General features: G+C 36.3%; 1 protein-coding gene across 1 annotated transcript in view; it reads left to right on the forward strand.

The window, feature by feature from the left end:
* LOC150108890 (E3 ubiquitin-protein ligase RNF123-like) overlaps positions 1-20,581 on the forward strand; it is a 660,886-nt gene that overhangs the window by 282 nt on the left and 640,023 nt on the right. The window lies entirely within an intron of this gene.

The following is a 20,581-nucleotide window of genomic DNA, read 5'->3' on the forward strand; positions in this document are numbered from 1 at the left end:
TTTGAAGCAATTCACGAACTGTCTTATAGGTTATGCATATTGGTGTTATTTTTAAAGTGCATAAATGCCATGTTGTACATAGGATCTGAGGAAAAAAAAGAATAATAAATTCGGAAGACGTACATGTTGTGTAGGTTCTCATTGAAAATGAGAATGTTCAAGTTAAAGAGAATGCTATTAATATTTTGTGATATCTGAAGGCAAAAGCATTTGTATCTATCCGAACTCACAGCCTATAGATTGGAGAACAGAAAACATTACACACTCGACCAAAACAGAAAGTTCCTAGCACATGATAAGTATACGACCCAGATTTCAGAACAATTTATGCTAAGTGTTAATTAGCTTAAAGAACATAACATTCTCAGTTTTGCCTTGTCATTACTGTCAGAATATTTATTAGGACAAAGTAATATTCAAACGTACCTGAAAAGAAACTATAATCCTGTTATTGTCCTTCCTAACATGCATCTTTAATTAATGACTGTATGTCTCTTCCTCTGCCAGTTTATGCACCAGTGGTGTTATTTATATATAAATTAAACAGCAGTGGACCAAGGATAGGTTTTGTAGTATCCTATTGGTAGTTTTTATTTTCTTTGATACCTGTCAAACAGTTGCACTCTTATCCATGCTGTTAGCTTACCATTAATCCCCAACCATCTTAGTTTATGCAATAACTTCCCATGAGGTATTTTGTCAGAGGTTTTTGCAAAGCCAGATAGTGTTTGTGTATAGCCATCATCTTTAACCAAAACGTTTGGCACTTGGACAAAATATTTTCTTTACCTCCATGGAGTCATAAACCTCATTGTGGGCGATCAATGCTAGTCACTACAAAGTTAATTGTACCCCCCTCCCCACCTTAAACCCATGTACTGTTTGCACTTGCTCCATCCTTTCAGGCAGTGCCTGTCATGCTCTGAACACTCTTCATGCAAAAAACTTACTTCTTATCCTTTTTACCCATTGCTCTTCAGTAACTTCCAGGGACCAGGGCCCTTGTCCTTGTTCTACCATATGAAAAATATCTCCAGTATTAATCTGATAATAATCATTCAACAGGTTAAATGTTTCAGTAGGTTGTGCCTTTCCTTTACGAAAACCAATTAATGGTCGGTCATTGTCTGTAGCAGAATGTAGCAGACAACATATTGTCTGCTACATTCTGAATTCTGGCCTTAACAACCATTTTAAGAAATGATAACTAGTGTGATTTTGGTTTTAGCACAACCCTAGCACAATTGTAAAAATTCAACCATTTCAAAGAACTGGTTCAGTTCTCTTGGAGTATTGCACAGTCTCTTAATATACACAACTCAACACTGTATTTGTATCAAGTGTTTTAACATCTCTAACCTTCACTGTGCCTACCTCTTATTTATTTCCTTCTTAATATCATTATTTTATTATTGTTTCCTTCTTATCATTATTAAATTTCTGAGTTGCAGCCTTGTGAGATGTACAGGATCATATATCATTTCTTTCCCGTATGATATACAGTGATAAACATACTCGCTCGTAAATAGTGATAGCTGAATTATTGAACCATCACTAATTACTATTTTACTATTTTCTTTGTATTCTTTAGGAAGGTGGTAGAAGTATTATGCAATGTTATGTTTTTTGTAATAATACTCCTTTTACTTGCTCAGTAATTGTTTAGTATTTCCTTTTGTCTATGGTTTTCCTTTTATAATTAAATTTTGCCCTCCACTAAACCACCACATGATTTATCTTTCAAACTCCAGAAGTTTGATATCATACTGCGTCATTCAAAACCCAATCATCACTATCAAACAGTCTTGCTTTCTTTCTTTACTCCTAGGACTGTTGAGGCAAAATGTTCTGGCAGCCTGTTTTAATGATTAATTATTTATTGAAATTTTAATAATTAGTTTAAATGACTTAATATTTTAATTAAAATATAATTTCAATAAATAATGCTTTGTTATTATTTAAGCTTCTCTAACCTTCAGTCTGCCTACCTCTTATTTATTTCCTTCTCAATATCATTATTTTATTATTTCCTGCTCATCATCATTAAATTGATGGCCAGTTAAGGCCACATTTATGTGGCCTTAACTGGTCCTCTTTCAGGTCACATAGTGCTTAAATGTTTATCATGTCTTTGCTGAAAACATTCACAAAGGACACATTCCCCATTTCTATTGGCAGTGCATCCTACATGCTCACCACATACAAGTATATGAACCTCACAAGCGCTTGGCTTCCAGGGATTATGCTGAGTTCTCCTGCCGGTTGCTGTAAAATCTCACTTGCACCTATTCCATAAGATCATCTTAATGTGTATGTTTCTAATATCTCTCCTCTGTTCTGTTACTCAAACTTTGAAATTGCATTTCCACGTTTGAGTTATTTCAAATTTTAATCTGGTTAGATATTGCGATTGCTTGGGCCAGATATCATCTTCGTTACTCTCTTTTGGATCCTTTGAATTGTCACTTCATATTCTATGAACTCTGCTAACCATTTAGCAGCATAATAGTCAAGATGTGATCTTATTAAAACTTTATAAAGTGGAAGAATAACTGTCTTTTTCTTACAGATAGGTATTCTTTTCAAAAAATGCAGTTATATGATGCAGTAGCTTAATCATCTTACCAGTATGACCTCAGCTTCTGTGTACCATTATCCCTAGGTCTCTAGCTTCATTAGCCTTTTGTAGTATAATATAATACTCTGCTTGTAACATTGAAATGATATTCATTATCATTTACCCATAGAATAACTGTGCTCAGATCAGCCTGCAAGGAGGATTCTGTATCATAAATTTCTTATCACCCTCCTTAACTTTTGCATAATTGTCAAACCAATCCTAGTATCTTAATATACAAGTTAAGCAACCATGGTGCAAGTGCAGAATACTAATTTCTCATCAGTCATCATCCTTCTCTTGGACTCACTACCTTCACACATTACTCATACTTATTCATTTCCCTTATCCAGCTGTGCATTGACTTTATTATAAAACTTGAACGTATTGTTTAAGCAAGATCTACTTTACCAAGCCATGCTGCCCTTTGTGAAGAATTGAGATTCTACCTCTGGATGTAGTCTGATTAGTATCTCAAACACCATAATGACCCCTTTTAGAGATGCTGATTGATCTGTGATTTGTTGTTTCAGTCCTAGTTTTAGCCATGTATAATGGAATTATCTTGCTCTACCCTTCATTAGCAGTTGTTCTCATGTTGAGACCAAAGTTTTCTTAGATTGTAACACCCTTGCAAAATATCCCATCCAGTTCCACTACTATCAAAGCAAGCTCTTGTAGTTGCTTTAATACTGCACCTGGGTAGATGGTAGCAGGAGTGGCCTCTTGTGGAAATAGGTGCTTGGGAGAAGGGGGGAATACATTGGGTAACACTGAGTACCAGTGGAATCAGGAGGGGATAAGGATAGGTATAGAAACAGTGACATTTTTATGCTTTATATTAGTGCCAGCAGTATCCAGAATAAAGGAGATGAATTAGTGGCACTGATAGCATCAGCCTGTCTGAAGATTATTGGGATCTCTGAGGTGTGGTTGCTGGAAGGTGATATAATAACAGGAATAGAAGTAGCAGGTTAGAGCATTTTTTGAAAGGATAGGAAGGGTGTGGTGGTAGAGTACTGCTTATGATAAGTGATGACTTATGTCCTCTCAGATTGGAGGCTTTGGAGGGCAGCAACACTAATGGTTTTGAAAGCATATGGTGTGAGGTAAAGGTGGGCAAGATAGGATATTTAGTGGGGTGTTGCTACAAGCCAAGGAGCACAGAGGATGAGGAGCATGAAATGTTTAGGCAGTTGAGCTTGGTAAGTGCAAGAAGAGATTGTTATGAGAGATTTTAACTATGGCAGTATAAATTGAGAAGAGAAAAATGCATGTAGCAATAAGGAAATGGAATTTTTTCAGTTCTTGAGGGACAAATGTCTTAGGTAACATGTAATAGAAGGAACACAAGGTTCAAGAATTTTGAATTTGGTCATTGTATCAGAAGAGCTGATTATAACTGAGATGGCATGTCTTCCCCCAGAGAGAGTGACAATGTGGTTTTAACTTGGAAGATGAATAGACATGCAGGAGTATCAAAGAGAAGGGAATGTGGCAGTTCAGCATTAACTTAGGGCAGTTCCATGGAGGGAGGATTTGGAAGGGCGAGATATCATTAGTGCTTGGGAAATTATGAAGGAATATTTGTTGGCAGCAATAGTAAGCTGTATTCCATGAATGAAGAAGACACAAATTGGTGTAAAGTGGATGACAAACAATATCAAACAGGAACTACAAGTGAAAAAGAGGTTATGGATGAGATATAAGGAGAGGGGTGGAGAGCAGATGCATAAAGAATATAAGACTCAAGCCAGGAGAGTGATTAGTATGGTAAGGAAGGCAAATCTGGAATATGAGAAGAGATTGGCACTAAGATCCAAAGAAAATCCTAGGGAATTTTTTTAGCTATGTGGCCAGTAGGAGGAGAAATGATTGTGAAAGAATGACATTGTTGGATAAAAGTGGGAATAGAGTGACTGATGCAGAGGACATAGTGGAGTTGTTCAATGAACACTTTATTGGAGTATTTCATCTCAGAGAAGTAGGTTGTAATACTAGAGGGATAGGGCAAGTTCAAGTTTTAGAGGTGCAAGAGGAAAGTGTGTTTTAAATACTGAGTACTCTCTGGATGTCAATAAAGCTGTGGGACTGGATTTCACCGTGGTTTTGAGAGAATGTGCTAAAGAAGTAACAGCTCCTTTACTGGCTTTTCAATGAAATCTTGCTAATGGAAAGGCACCCAAGGAATGGAAGGAAGGTGAGATAGTGAGTGCCATTGCTTAAGGGTGGTAGCAGACTGGAAGTGTCAAATTACAGACCAGTTTGTGTTTCATCATTAGTTAAGATCTTGGAGAAACCAGTGAGGGACCATATACAGCTTTGGGCAGATGATGGTAATGCTATCTGTGAGAGTCAGCATGGATTTGTTATGGGATGCGCTTGCTTTATTGATATGAATGCCTTTTATAATAACATTAGAGGAGCGGTTGAGGGAAAGGCATATACTGGGAATTTTTTTTGGATTTTGCTAAGTCATTTGAGAGGTTGCCATAATAAGCTGATATTTAAGTTGCAGCACATGGGTTTAGATGTCAGGTTAGTTAACTGGATTCAGGATTGGTTTTTTAGGTATCAGAGAGTTGTGTATGGTGGGGCAATAGCAAGGAGGTAGGTTACAAATGGGGTCCCACAGGGCTCATACTGGGACCTGGTATTGTTTAACCTTTATATCACTGACATTATCAGTGGATTGCAGGGGAATATTCTGTTTGCAGATGATGTGAAGCTAGCAAGGGTTATTAGTAATGGTGCAGATGTGGCAGCCCTGCAAGAGGATTTGAATAAACTGGACAGATGGGCAAATGAATGGGTGTGTCATTTTAATGCAGCGAAATGTAAAGTCTTGAAATTTTGGGATACGTTGATAGGCAGTGGCGCACCCATGATTTAATCTGGGGGGGGGGAGCCGAGTTGAACGGATAAAAATATTTTTATCCGTTCAACTAAAATTTGTTAAATTTCATTCCTTCAATAAAATTCATTAGGTGATTATAAAAATTTATTTAAAGAATAAAATCCAGTTTTCTTTTCTTTTTTACAAAACTCTTGAATTATTTCAGTTGTGGTTACATTAATCTCTCTCTGTGTGTGTGTGTGTGTGTGTGTGTGTGTATATATATATATATAGCAAAGCCATCCGTTCTGTCATGATTGTGTCATGGTAGATCTTAAATAGATTTTTAAAAGGCATAAATTAGAAAATGACTTTTCACTGACACATGTTGTTACTGGAAGCATTGCAAATATTTTTAATAAGTTATAGATGTTAAGATATCATTTTTGTCACACTTTGCATCAATGGCATTTTTGCATGGAGCTATTGCAAACGGTTTTTCAAATTTCTTATACCACAACTTGAATTTGGCGTTCAAAATTGCTGGATTTGTATAAGGCAAATCACTGGTATAAAATTCACACAACTGACGAAAATCTTCCATTGCACTTGCTGTTGGAACATCTTTTACATTTGGCAGAAGAGAAAAAATATTCTTCAAAATGTTGTGGTGCCGAGTGAAATGTTCATGAAGTTGAATCAATATTTGGTCGATAAATGGAATGAAATAGTTCTCCTGAAATACTTTTCTACAGAATCGGCTGGGACATTTGACCTTAATGTTTGTTTTGATGTAGTCCTTGACTTTTATATATGCTTCATCGTAAATATCTTTAAATGAAGAATCTGGTGTTTCACGAATGGTATTTAATTGAGCCACAACAAAATTTAGGGCAATTAAGAAGTCACTGTCAGATTTTTGCATTATTTTAGACAACGGTAAGGTGTACGCAAATATTTTTTTGCAAACTAAATAAATATATAAATCTCAAAAGATATTAATATTATAATATTATAAACAAGGATGTCCTGTCTCTTAGGGATATTGAAGAAATTATGCCAATGCAATTTCTTATTTCAGTCACAGATACAGCATTTCCAATTGCCAAATTCAAACTATGTAATGCACAATGAACATATAAAGCTTGTAGATATTATTATTATTATTACATAACACCTCCAGGGAGTCCAAAGACTCACCGAGGAAGGGCACCTATTCTACAACTCTCTGTCTCCACCAACCACAACTACCTTCATCATCTACACCAACGCTATCTACCACCGACCACCACTAGTATTTTCACAGACAATCGCAAACATCCATGCCCACTGCGGGATTCGAACCTGCAGCCTTTTGGCTGGAGAGCAGACACTCTAACTACTTGGCCAACCAGGCTGGATATATAGATAAAATAATTAAATTATTAAACAAATGAATAATATGATATAATTATGTTACTATTTACTTTTAATGAGATGGATGAGCTTCTCGGCCTTGCATAGTTATTGGATGTCTGGCTCAATATTGGTCAAATTCAGTCGAAGATCGGCACACACACACTAAGATGAATTCTGTATTTAGTTTTATTTGAAGGTGCGATGAAAATCCTTTCTTGCAAAGATAGGTTGTATAAAACTGCATGACAATTTTCGATGCTTCAGATAATTCGGGAAATTCACGTCTCACTGAAGGCGAGATTCAGAATCAAGCCAAACCACGATTACGGAATTGTATTTTAAGCCCACTGTCACTTCCTTGAAAGCTCAATTAGCTGCTCTTTTTTTGATAATAACGAAAGGTCGTTCTCGTGACTGCAAGCCTGAAATGTATCGTGAACCCACAGAAATTTCTTATAAAAGTTATTCGGAAAATATGTTTTCAAATTCTGTTTCAGAGTTTTGAGGTGAACACAAACCCTTTCCCAGTGGTTAAATTCTAAACTAATACGTTTCGGGGCCCTATACAAAATAACCTATTGTATTTACCTTTTGAATACTATCTGGGGAAGCTCCAAACCTCCCCTCCCTTTCATCACGCATCTATAATCAAGCTACTGTTGATATTGACTTTATATACACATTCAAAACTGTAAACAATTGTTGAATAATAACACAATAATGTAGACATAATTACCCTAAAGGGAGAAAAGTCACAAAACAGAAAGATGTTTCTACAAAATAACCCATTGTATTTACCTTTGAATGCGATCCACTGGTTGAGTGTCCAGCAAGTCAGCAAATCTTTCCTTTCGTTCAGCTTATTAATATTATCGCATTGCAACTTATGAGAATTCCGTGTTTCTGTGGATTCGTTACAGACCTCTTTCTCTTCATAAACTACACATTACAAACTCGTTTTGTATTATTACTGTCATTCGAACTATTTTTCTGTTTAAAGAAGGTACCGATGTACTTATCCATAATTGAAATACCATACTTACTCGAATATAACTTGCCCTCCCATATAACTCGCACTCCTGATTTTACTTTTCGAAAAAAGAAATTAAAAAGTTTCACATATACCTCGCAAACGAAAAAAAAAAGCAGAAACATGTTCAGAGCAGGGCGATAGTAACTTGCTCCCGAGGTAAAAAACACGCCCTCCCCAATAGCCACTGTATTGCAGAAGAAAAACAAGTACTTTTATTATGTCAGTGAATAATGTCCCAGCAGTCTGTGTAATATATTTCTCAACAAACAGTGCAATCAGAGACAATAGGGATAAAAACGACACTAATTAATGAATCACATGTCCCCTCATATAGAAACTATGCTGTATAGACTCGAACAAAACCATAAGTTGCACCGGCAAACACAGTATCTAACTAAAAACTATTTTTATTAATTAGAATGTGTGAGTTCGCTCAGCAGCAATAAAATTCAACCGAAAGTGTTAAAATTTGCAAAGTGTTAAAATTAAGATATATATATATATTGTTTTATGAAAAAATTGAATGACTAGAACCGAGATTTAAGTAAAAAGGTTTTAATATAAACACTACTAGTTTCGGCCTTTAACTATGTATGTTAACCGAGTCAATGATCATTCTGTCATATATATATATATTTTTTTTTTTTTTGCCACTATTTTGCCACATTCTGCCACTATTTTAATTGTGGCAGAATGTTCATTTTTAAGTATCTATTTTATTTCAATAATTTTTACTTACTTATTCAATTTTCATTTGTTTTGTTTGGATTATTAAAATATATAGATTTATTTCATTAATTTAAGTCTGCCTGTGGACCACCTGTCCCATCGTCGCAGCCCACAGGTTGAGAAATGAGAAACACTGCTGTAGGGTTCTCTCACCTTATGTGAATCCTAATTCATAAGTGGTATAGAAATAGAAGACATAAATAAAAAATGAATTTTAATTAGGAAAAGTATTTTGGAAAATTTTCTAGTGTTTTTTAATTTTTTCTCTTTTTTGGGGGGGAGGGGTAAGGGCCCCTTGGCTCCTCCCTGGGTGCACCACGGTTGATAGGAGGCAGCATATTCTGTTGGAGGAAGTAGGGGAGTAGAGAGCCTGTGTAGCTCAGTGGATGTGGCGTTTGCACACCACGGCGCTTGGCTGCACGAAGGAAGACTTGGTTTCGAGTCTAGTCGGCGACTAGAGGAAATTTTTCTAAGCCTTTTTTCGACCGGTTCCCGAGTTAGTCGGTCTCTGGCACGGGCTAGCGGGTTTTTCCTCCTGGAAACTCGGGTTTTTCGTCCTGTAAACTCAAGAAAATCGACTGTAGAACCCACGTTATTTCAGACATTAAATATATTGTGTTAGGGTTAGGGACCACGAGATGGCGGCACATTTGAGCCGTCTCTCTTCACTGTGTACTGCTTAATTAGTGATAGCCTTGGGCCATCTATCTCTGATTGGTACCAGTGGAAATTGAACTGCCCACTCAGTCTCCAAAAGTTAGATAGGGCTAAATGGCCTCGCCTACTTCCCGTATATGGGAATAAAAAGGCGTTAGCTGATTTTTTTTTTTTTTTTAGGAAGTAGGGGGAGACGAGATCTGGAGATGATTAATGGAAACCTGAAGAGAAACACAGTGAAGAGAGCCGTCTCTCTTCACTGTGTACTGCTTAATTAGTGATAGCCTTGGGCCATCTATCTCTGATTGGTACCAGTGGAAATTGAACTGCCCACTCAGTCTCCAAAAGTTAGATAGGGCTAAATGGCCTCGCCTACTTCCCGTATATGGGAATAAAAAGGCGTTAGCTGATTTTTTTTTTTTTTTAGGAAGTAGGGGGAGACGAGATCTGGAGATGATTAATGGAAACCTGAAAGTTAGGGAACATATTGCAAAGGTGGTGAAGATAATCCAGAGGATTGTTATAATACTGAGGATGCTGACCTGCAGAGATAAGAGTTGTCATTCCATTGTACAGGGTGGCACAAAAGTAGCGAAGGGGTTGAAAAATATAACTTTTTTTTTTTTCAATGTTGAAATTTTGAAATTCAATGTTGTTCTAATTTTTCTTTACAGAGCTTGTGAAGTACATCTAGGAGATTCAGTATGGAACGTTACACCATTATGCAACGAACCAAGATCATAGAGCTTTATTTTGAACATCATCGTTCAATAATCCAGATCCAACAAGCCTTTCACCATCATTTTAATGCATGGAAATTAACCCTCTGAATTGATGATCCGATGCTTGGTGGGCTTTTCGGCAGCAATGTGCAGTGCTGGATCTGCCAAGATCTGGAAGACCACATTCTGCCTGAAGTGATGTTAATATTCAACGCATTCATTGAGGAGAACCCCAAATCATCAACCCGAAAGCATGCTGCTGAGCTGGGAATACCTCGGAGTTTATTGCAAAGAATCTTAAGAAAAGATTTACACATGTTTCTGTACAAGATGCAATTAGTGCAAGATCTGAACCCAAGAGATAACCAACAATGTCTGATGTATCCTGTTCGCTTACAAGAATTGGTCCGAGAACAAAATGACTTTATGGATCATCTGATAATGAGCGATGAAACTCATTTTAACTTAAATGGTTTTGTAAACAAGCAGACTGCAGAATATGGCGTACCGAGAATCCAAGGTTAGTCCACCAATGAGAATTACACCCACTTAAGTGTACAGTCTGGTGTGTAGTTGCATCATGACATGTTATTGGACCATTTTTCTTTGAAGACAACAGTTGCAATGCTGTAACTAACAGATGCAATATCGTGATACGATCCACTATTTTTTAAGACCAGCTCTTGCTGATACTCCATAAATGTGGTTCCAACAGGATGTGGCCACTGCACACTCTGCTGGAGTCACGATAGGGGTCTTAAGGAAGATTTTTGGCGAACGTCTAATTTCAAGAAATTCAGCATTCAATTGGCTTGCTCATTCTCCAGATTTAACCATCCCTGACTTTTTCCTTTGGGGACATCTTAAGAAGAGAGTGTATGTGAATAAACCCAGAACCACAGAGCAGCTCAAGGAGAACATTTGAGCTGAAATACTGGAGTTAACGCCAGATACTCTGACATGCGTAATGGAAAATGTTCTCAAAAGAGCCCAACGTTGTGAAGCTGAAAATGGCGGTCACTTACAGAACATAGTCTTCCATACCTAGCTCGTAAAAATTCTCCATGGATTATATGTTATTATTTTGAAGAGAAGTAAATTCAAAACTTACAATTTAAAAAGTTATTATTACTGTAAACCCCTTCGTTACTTTTGCACCAGCCTGTATAAAGCCCTGATCAGACCACACTTGGACTATTGTTCTCAAATTTGATTCTCACGATTTGAAGGGAATAAATTAACTGTGGAAATGGTACAGAGGCCGTTTCAGATGGTTTCAGAACTATACTATGGTTCTGAGGATTGTATAGTTCCGAAACCATCTTAGAGGTTTCAGAACCTCTAAGATGGTTTTAGAGGTTCTGAAACCTCTATTCTCCTTAGAGGTTTCAGAACCTCTAAGGAGAATAGATAATCGCTATTATCTATTCTCCATTCGGACCTAAGAAATTTCTATCTAGGGTTGTCTCCTTTTTAGATACTGGCAAATTTATATTTTTATGCTGCACCAGCCAGTATTCTATAATAGAAGGGACTTTACTCAAGGAGACTTTCCTAGAACCTTAAGCATATACACATTAATAAACACTTTGTTATGCCCATATAGATTTCAGTTAGCAGTCGTGACCTGTAATCTATCTCTATACGCTTTCTATTTCCTTCCTGCCTAGGTTCACTTTTATAAGTGGTGATTTGATCTTGTAATTAGGCATAACTCAGGCATAAGTAATAAAACATATTTATTGGGATTTCAAAACATTTACAACTATGATGTATCATATATTCAATGAACTCAATTTCATACCAAATAAATTCATGCTAAGAAAATCAGTACAGACTAAGTTAATGCAAATCATATTAAGTTAGTTCAGGAGAATGCTAAACAAAACTAGATAAGGTAAATGAAACACATTACTACATAAACTATAATCCTTTTCCACAAGTTACTCATTAGTTACACATTATACATTTTGATAACATTCAATTAAATGCTTTCTGCAATATCAGCTTCACATATCAAATTCAGTCACACTCATATATGTAATCGCTTCAGACAATTTTGTTTAACGGAAGCTAGCTACTCCAAATAAGAATTCTCACTAAAGTTCTCTAGTAAATTGTCCACATTCTTCTATTACACACAGTTTTCTTTCCTCTAACAAAACTGAAACATATAATAAATTCTCTACTTTACTGACTCTTTTCTGGATATCAGGTCGCTTCCATGTGTAGAGTTTGGTAGCTGTCTCTGCGTCTGGCGTTGGGGCTACGCTGTCCTTGAATTGCTGCCGGACATGCACGTGTTTGTTACCGCGTCTAAGGAAACTTTCTCAGTTCCTTCCAATGGGACATTCAGCGAGGGCACGATATCTCACGATTAGCTCTGTGTTGAATCTCTCAAGCATCTCCAGGAAAAGGTCTGCTGTCCGACATCGCTGCACCGACGCATGTCTCTCTCGAACCACCAGTCAAAAAGATCTACAAGAAGAAAAGCCAGAAAAAGTCCTGTAAAATACATATCCCCACTTCGCGTGCACTCTTTTTCGCTGTGTATTTTCCGCACGACCCTTTTTGTTCATGCCCCCAAGTTGATCCCTTACTCTCCTTTTGCTCTTGGAGTGCTGTTTTCGTGGAAAGTGTACTAACGTCACCTTCCGTGTATGCCATTGCCTCCGGCCATACTAACGTCACCTTCCGTGTATGCCATTGCCTCCGGCCCTACGCTCAACTTGTACGGTTTGCACGCGACCTTTGGACTGCTACTTACAACTTGTCTAGTGATTTACAGCATATTAGATACCCACCTTAATGAAACTAATAATTTTCTTATACAAATTTGTTTAAGAATTTGTATAAGGGCTTTTCAGCTGAACGTGAGTTGGCTGGTCTTATATAGAGGTGGAAAGATTTTTTTGCCCCCCTTCTGGAAACTCTTCTTCCCACAAAAACAGAGAATCAAACTTGCAATTAAGAAACATAATCCACTAGCCTCATAACCTTAGTTACTTCAGTAATTCAAAATAACCAACCAACCAACTGATATTATTCATACTGCCACAAACATTTGAGATCTCTACTCTAGTTGGATTTAATTCCTTTGCAACTCATCCTCATTTTCCTTTCTATCCTCTCTGTTTTCCCTGAATAAACTGTACCCATAACATTCTGTTCCTGTAAGGATAAAACTGAAAAGAATAAAACCTTTTCTGTTAGCCAGATTTCACTGTTGCCAATAATTTTTCATCTTTTTTTTTTTTTTTTTTTTGTATTATCTTATGTTTCTTGTATTAGCTTGTATTTCTCTGATAATTTTGTTATCTTGAGTAAGCAGTGTTTCAAGATGTTTGAAAGCAATGGCATTTTTAAATTTCAGGTTATCAATGGTAAACTTGTCATTTTCTCCTTAGATTGTGATTTCTGCTTACTTTTAAATATTCACTTTTATCTTGGTTGATTTATAATCCTAGTTTTTCAGCAGCAGTTTTGAGTTTTCTAAATGTCTTATTCTAATGTCTTCATCACTTTTTTCAACTAAGTATAATCATTCACATATCCTACCTAATATGCAGATGATATATACTTAGTTGGAGAAATATACCTAACATATCATCTGCATATCCTAGAAAGAATGGGTGAAAAGGCATCTTATATCAATTCTGACTTAATATCAAGGTTCCATTCAGATCTATTTTCATTAGCTAATGCCATGCATTTGCTATCAGTGGTGAAATTTTGATTAAACATATGAAGTATTCCCAATTCATGTAATACTCCCCAAAAGCTTTCTCTATGAATACTAATCTAATAGCTTAAGTGTTGGATGCTATTCTTATTTTACCAGTATTACAATTCCAAATGAACTAAATTATAAAAAGATGTTTACATTTCTGTAGCACAATCGGAAGAACTATGGTTCATTGTGCCCTCCAATTGGAAAAGGCATAAGTTTGATTCTTGTCTTGATGAGAGGAATCTTTATATGGGCTTTTTTCAATTGAATGCGAGTTAGCTGATCTCATACCAGGGTTTTTCAGACAAATCTGCCTTCAGAACACATACAATTGACAGTAAAAAAAAATACTAGTGGTAGTGGGCATTAGATGACAGTGGTGGTGGTTTGGTCTAGTTGGTGGATTAAGTGCCCAAAGAGTTGTAGAGTAGGTGCCCTCCCTTGATGAATCTTTGGACTCCTTGGGTGTCAAGTAATAATAATTGGTTTATATTTTGCTGGATTTCAAACCAGCATCTTCAGAGCACAAAACATTATGCATGACAATGAGTAAGTGAAACAATTTGTTCTCAGCCATGGCTGTGAAATATTCTCCTAACCTGAACAAGTATGGTTGCATTAATTTACTAAAAATTTAGGAGACTGTTATTGTAAGGTATAGTTGTACACAACTGTAATACTTCATTTTTTACATTAGAGGGTGCCAAAATTAGGACTAGATCTTTTGTCTGTTACAATTTGAATTGTGTCACTTACTCATTGTTGTGTAAACTGTAACATGTTGTTTTGTGCTCTAAGATTCTGGTTGAAATATAAGCCATTTAATAAACATTTTTTATAATTTAGTTTTTTTGGTGTTGTAATACTATTAAAATAAATTATAATGATCACCTAAGCTTGTCTGTAAGCATTCAAATATATTAAACTTTGTTCATCATTGAGGGCTTCCAGATATTTTACATTTTGTGAAAAAGAAATGTGCATTACTTGAAAAATACTGATTAGTTTAGACACCAGCACGTGCGTATGTGTGACACACATGCATATATATGATTCTTCAGGGCTCAGTACTATGTCTATAATTTTTCAGTCTTTGTCAGTGATGTAAATGGATAGCAGGGAGATATTCCAGCACATCTGGAAAGTATTAGGAATAATGCTAATGTAGGGGTTCTTCAAGAGGATTTCGATAACCTGGACAAAGTGTCAAAATGAATGGGCATAACATGTAATATAATTAAGTCTAAGGTATTAAAAATTGTTTTTAATATGTTACAATTTTTAAAATACACTAAAATATATAAGGTATCAAAGTTGTTTTTAATAATAAAGAAAGGATAAGGAAAATTTGGAGGTGCTCTCTCACCAAGAAACTTTTGATATGCAACCTCCTCCACTTAGACATGAGGTCAGAGGAGCAATTAAACATTTAATAAGATCCAGGGTGCAAATGGAATCCCAGCAGAGTTAAGGCCACAGGGAATGGAGGTATAAGAATGTTTGTTTCATAGATTGATTACAAATATGGGAGACAGGATCATGGGCTGGAGATTGGAAGAAGTCATTCTTCATACCACTGCATAAGAAGGGAGATATGAAGGATTGCAAGAACTATAGAACTATTAGTTTAATCTCTCATGCAAGCAAGTATTTATTAAAGATCATTCTAAATAGCATTGAGTCCAAAGTTGAGGCAGAGATGCCTGAGAAACCAGCAGGTTTTTAGGAAATGAAAGGGTAACAGAGATCAGATCCTTTGCATTAAACAGATTATTATTATTACTATGTGATACCTCCAGGGAGTCTCAAGACTCATTGAGGGAGGGCACCTACTCTACAACTCTCTCCACCAGTCAATCTACCAACAAACTGCAACTATACCAGTGCCATCTACTGCCCAACACCACTGATACTATTTTCACAATCACAAACATCCATGCCCACAGTGGGATTTCAACCCACAGCCTTTTGGCTGGAGAATGGATACACTAACCACTCGGCCAACCAGGCTGGCATGATCAGTGAGAAGTATAAAGAATTTAGACTCCCTATGGTAATGTTCTTCATAGACTACTCCAAAGCTTGTGACTGTGTTCAGTATTTGAAATTGTGGGAGGTAATGAAATTAATGGTTACCTCAACACATTATCAGGATGATGGCTAACTTGTACAGTGAGCAGGAAGCCACAGTAAGAACAGATGTTGGGTTAACTTGATTGGCTTAGGTTGCAAGGGAGTTAGCATGGATATCTACTTTCTCCTCACTTATTTAGTATCTGTGCTGAGGACATCATGCTTGAAGTACTGGATGAGTTTAACACAGGAATTAAGATAAGTGGCATATTGATCAGTAATATGAGGTAAGCTGATTATATAGTACTCCTTTGTAATGACAAGGAAGAACTAGGATGAATCCTTAACACGTTCGCTGCCACGCTCCTTGGGCATAGTTTGTTACTGCATGCCAACCACTTTCACCTTCTTCAAGGTCAGTACAAGTAATCTCGTAGCCGGTGGTAATCGACATACGAGTATATTCGTAGTTGGCCTGTGAGGCTCATTTACCAACTACGAGTATACATGTAGTTGGCAGCAAACGTGTTAACAAAGTTAATAAGATCACTAAGAACAGACTTCAAATCAATCCTTGCAAGACTAAGATTATAGTTCTCAAAGTAGATATAGGTACACAATGTTTCTCAGGAAAGCTCCTGAGAAACATTGTGTACCTTAATAGAGAAAGAATTGAAGTCAGCAAGTTTGAATACTTGCAATCCATTATTAATGTGAAGAATTGCTGTTCAGAAGACTAGGAATGGCTAAAACAACAGCCAGAGACTTTTCTAAAATCTAGGATTTTAGAAAAGTTTTAGGATAGATCTATCTCCAGGAACAAAGTTTAGGATTTTGGATGCAGCTGTTTTTTCCAACAGCGACCTATTGATATGAGACCTGTAACTTAAAGAAGTCTGATAGGAAAAGGATAGTTGATTTTGAGATGTGGTGTTACAGACAGAAGACTGCTGAGGATATATACCGAAAGGTAGTCAAATGAATGGTGTTAGAAAAGATTGGCAGAACTTTAGGGGGCCTTTAAGATATTGACAGAAGAAAGCTGAAATACTATAGACACATTGAAAGGATGGAAGGAGAACTTCTCAGAACTGTAACAGAAGGTAAAGTTCTTGGAAAAAGAGGAGACCTTCAATGAGCTGGATGGATGATATCTGGAGTGACTGAAGACGTCAACTCTGACTGATCTTCAGAGTTGACGTCTTCAGAAAAGCATATGACAGGACCACCTGGCAAGGACTGATGTGGAATATTACCAAGGAAAGGGGTGAACACACAGCATCTTATGTCAATGAGCTGATGAATGGATGAAGTTATTGTAGTTTGAGTCTTTTCATAAACAAGGAAAAGACTAAATATATGTGTATTTAAAGGACCTATCAGAACTGATCCAACCAGGTTATTGATAATGTAAAAACCTGATTGGATCAGTTCTGATGAGTCCTTGACTGAACTGATCCAACCAGGTTTTTACATGAAAAAAATATTTATTTTAAATACATTTGAAAGAATAATATTGAGAAAGATTTTTGTACCATCCTAATCAAAATTCCAGCCTGTAAATATAAACAGACATAATGAGGAACTGAAACCTGTTTCAAAGACTCAATATTCTATTTATAAGAAATAAGAGAATTGAGTATTTTTGGCCATGTTTGGAGGGCAGATGGCCAGTTAAAGAAGTGAGTGTTTATAAATACAAACTGTCAAAAAAAAAACTATCCTGAGCATGATGGATGGATGTGGTAATGAACGATCAAAGATAGCTGGATGAGCGCTTTACTCCAGATGCGGCCTATGATAGAGAAATGGATGGAGAAACCTGGTGATGTATCTAAAATATTCTATTAAGCTGTTGAAGAACTGAAAGGTTATTAATTAACAAAGATTAAAATCTGGAATTCCTTTTATCTGCAGATGGAATACTCACTATCCCTTTGGTGAGATTATACTCTAAGAAGCAGAGAAATCAAGGAATCTTGGGATGATGGCATATAGAGAGCTAAAGTTCAGGAGACATGTTGTTCAAGTGATGAAGACATCTCAGAGGATTGCTGCAATTGCTTCACTAGGATTTGCAGGTAATGAAGAAACTTTAGAAAGGGCACAAAGATTGGTACCAAAAATATTAGCAACATAAGTTATGACAATAAGTTGAGGACACTGTAGATATGGTAAAACTTGAGTGATATAATTTAGATAAATAATTTAAGGTATTTATTGAATGAACACTGGGGAGATTTTTTTAAAAGTTAGACCAAGAAGAAGGAGCTATTCCTGGAAGATGTGCAAGAGATTGTCAAGTAAAGGGAATGAGAAGGTGATTTGCACGAGTGGTAGGTTTGTGGAATGCGTTCAGGGAGAGAGAGGAGTATACACTATGAATGAACTCGAGTAGTACAGTACTTTGTGATGGCTGAAGTTCACCTACTGCAGTGAATCTCGTGGTTCCATGGAAGTCATTTGGTAACAATAGTATTCACTAGTTTAATTGAGGAAATGTGGGAGAGAGTTGGTTCTTAGTAAATTAATTTACTCTAGAAATTAATTTTCTCTCATTGAAAAATTTACTTGATTGTTATATTTATGTAATACATAGGTCAGGCATCTAATAAAATGCAATCAACATGATATTCTATCAAAGGCTTCTAATATCTCATAAATTATTTGTTATAATTGGAAGTGCCTGTGTAGCGCAATTGGAAGAACAATGGTACATTGCGCTCTTTGATTGGAAAAGGCCTGAGTTCGATTCCCATCGTAATGGGAGGAATCTTTATATGGACTTTTTCAATTGAAGATGAGTTAGCCAGTCTCATACAGAGGTAGCAGGGTTTTTTCTTCCGGAAACTCGGGTTTTTCATCCTGCATACAGACAAATCAGCCATTTAGAATACATGCCATCTACAGACAAAAAATACTTGTGGTGGTGGTGCTGGGCAGTAGATGGCACTGATGTGGTTGATCGGTAGCAGAGGTTCGGTAGTGGTGGAAACGGAGAATTGTGCAGTGGGTGTCCTCCTGCGATGAGTCTTCGCACTCCTTGGAGGTGTCATGAATAATAATAATAATAATAATTCCTTTTTATCAGACATAGCACAGGTGTAGATATGACATGTCTGTTAACAGTAACAAATTCAAATGATATTTGTTGCTCTCACTTGGTGTTTATAGTACACACTCACTTGAAAAGCAACTTTCCTAATTTAGTTTATTACTACAAGTATTATCCTAAACATTTCAGTACTTTATTAATCTAACATATTTTGAAATACTAATAATGTAATTAGTAAATTGTTGGTTTCACATCATTCAGTAATTATACTATAATGTCTGTCTATAGTAAATAGAAAAGACAATTGCATGCTGTTTTATTTCTTCCTTCCACTTATTTTTAAGTCAGGAGGCCAGATATTGTCATTCATTTAAGTATTAAATGAATGACAACTCTTGGCAGTTGGCCTGCTTAGTAGAGTGGATGGCATACCTGCTCTTCAACATTCAGTTGGATATTGACTATAGTTTGGAATCCTGCCGTAGGATGTTTTGTGTATTTTCGTAGATGGGAGACAAATTTCATTGCATGTTTTGAGACAACCACCATCCTGCTTACTGAAGTGACCTGAAAAAAAGTTCCATGTTTAGTCTTTAGATCAAGATTCTAGTTATGCAAAACTGATAATTAAAAAAAAAAAAAAAAAAAGAAATGTTAAGAAAATGGACAAACCTTTATTTCATCAATAGTATTAATGTACTATAATGATTTACAGTTCTCTTGTCAAGTTATGAAGGTGGAACGATTGTCTAGAGAGTGGCAAGTTAATTTCTGCGAATCAGTTTAAGGCATGGTTGATAAATATAATATTATGATAAGGAGCTTTCCAAATGAGTTCTTGGATTCATGTGCGATATCCATGCAACAATAGTAGGAATGCTCTTCTTCACGTCATGAGATAATAAGAGAGGGAGAGGAGCAAGTGTGCATTTAGTGCTTGAGGAGCCTTGTCCAAAATTTCTCTTCTGTGTTCTTGGAATTAAATGCAAACTTAATTCTATGTTCCACTTATTTCCAAGTTTCTCTCCATCTCCATTCATTGACATAAAATTAAAATATGCATATCTATATTGAAAGGGAAATTATCCAGAACACTAAACCAGCAGTATACAAAATAGTGTTCATACCAGTTTTAAGTTATAAATCTGACAATTGGGTTAGATATAAAGCACTCTGTCAAATACTAGAGATCACAGATGTGAGATTTCTGAGAAAATGTAGGAGTGGTAACAGACAGCATCAACAGCAGAATCATATTAAAAATGGATATTAGAAAGAAACTTGAGAAAATGTTAGCAATCAGGAATGTGTGGGCAGAGCTAATCTATGGTGGTATGGCCAATTAAATAGAGGATAGGTGAAGAAAGGATAGCAAAACAGGTATTTGATGTCAAGATGGCAGGAAAGAGACTGAGGAAGACCAAGATGTAGGCAGATTGATTCAATCAGAAGTTCCCTAGAAGGTTGAAATATTAGATATGATAATATTGGAGTGCTGATAAGTAATAGACTAATTAGGAGGAAAATTGGGAGATTTAATAATGTAATCATAATCATGTAGTACCGTCATAGCATTCTGTACTATTATTATTTGATGTTGTCTGATTATACTAGATAAAACCATCATGTTTGCATGTCTCAGCTGATATTATTATTAACATTTGACCTCCATGGAGTGAGAGACTCATCATGGGGGTTACACACCCTTGCACACAATGCTCATCCAACCAT

This window comes from Typopeltis vanoorti, chromosome 2 (assembly GCF_054136105.1).
Source record: "Typopeltis vanoorti isolate ZY-2024b chromosome 2, IOZ_Tvanoo_1.0, whole genome shotgun sequence".
In the NCBI taxonomy this organism is placed as follows: Eukaryota; Metazoa; Arthropoda; class Arachnida; order Uropygi; family Thelyphonidae; genus Typopeltis; species Typopeltis vanoorti.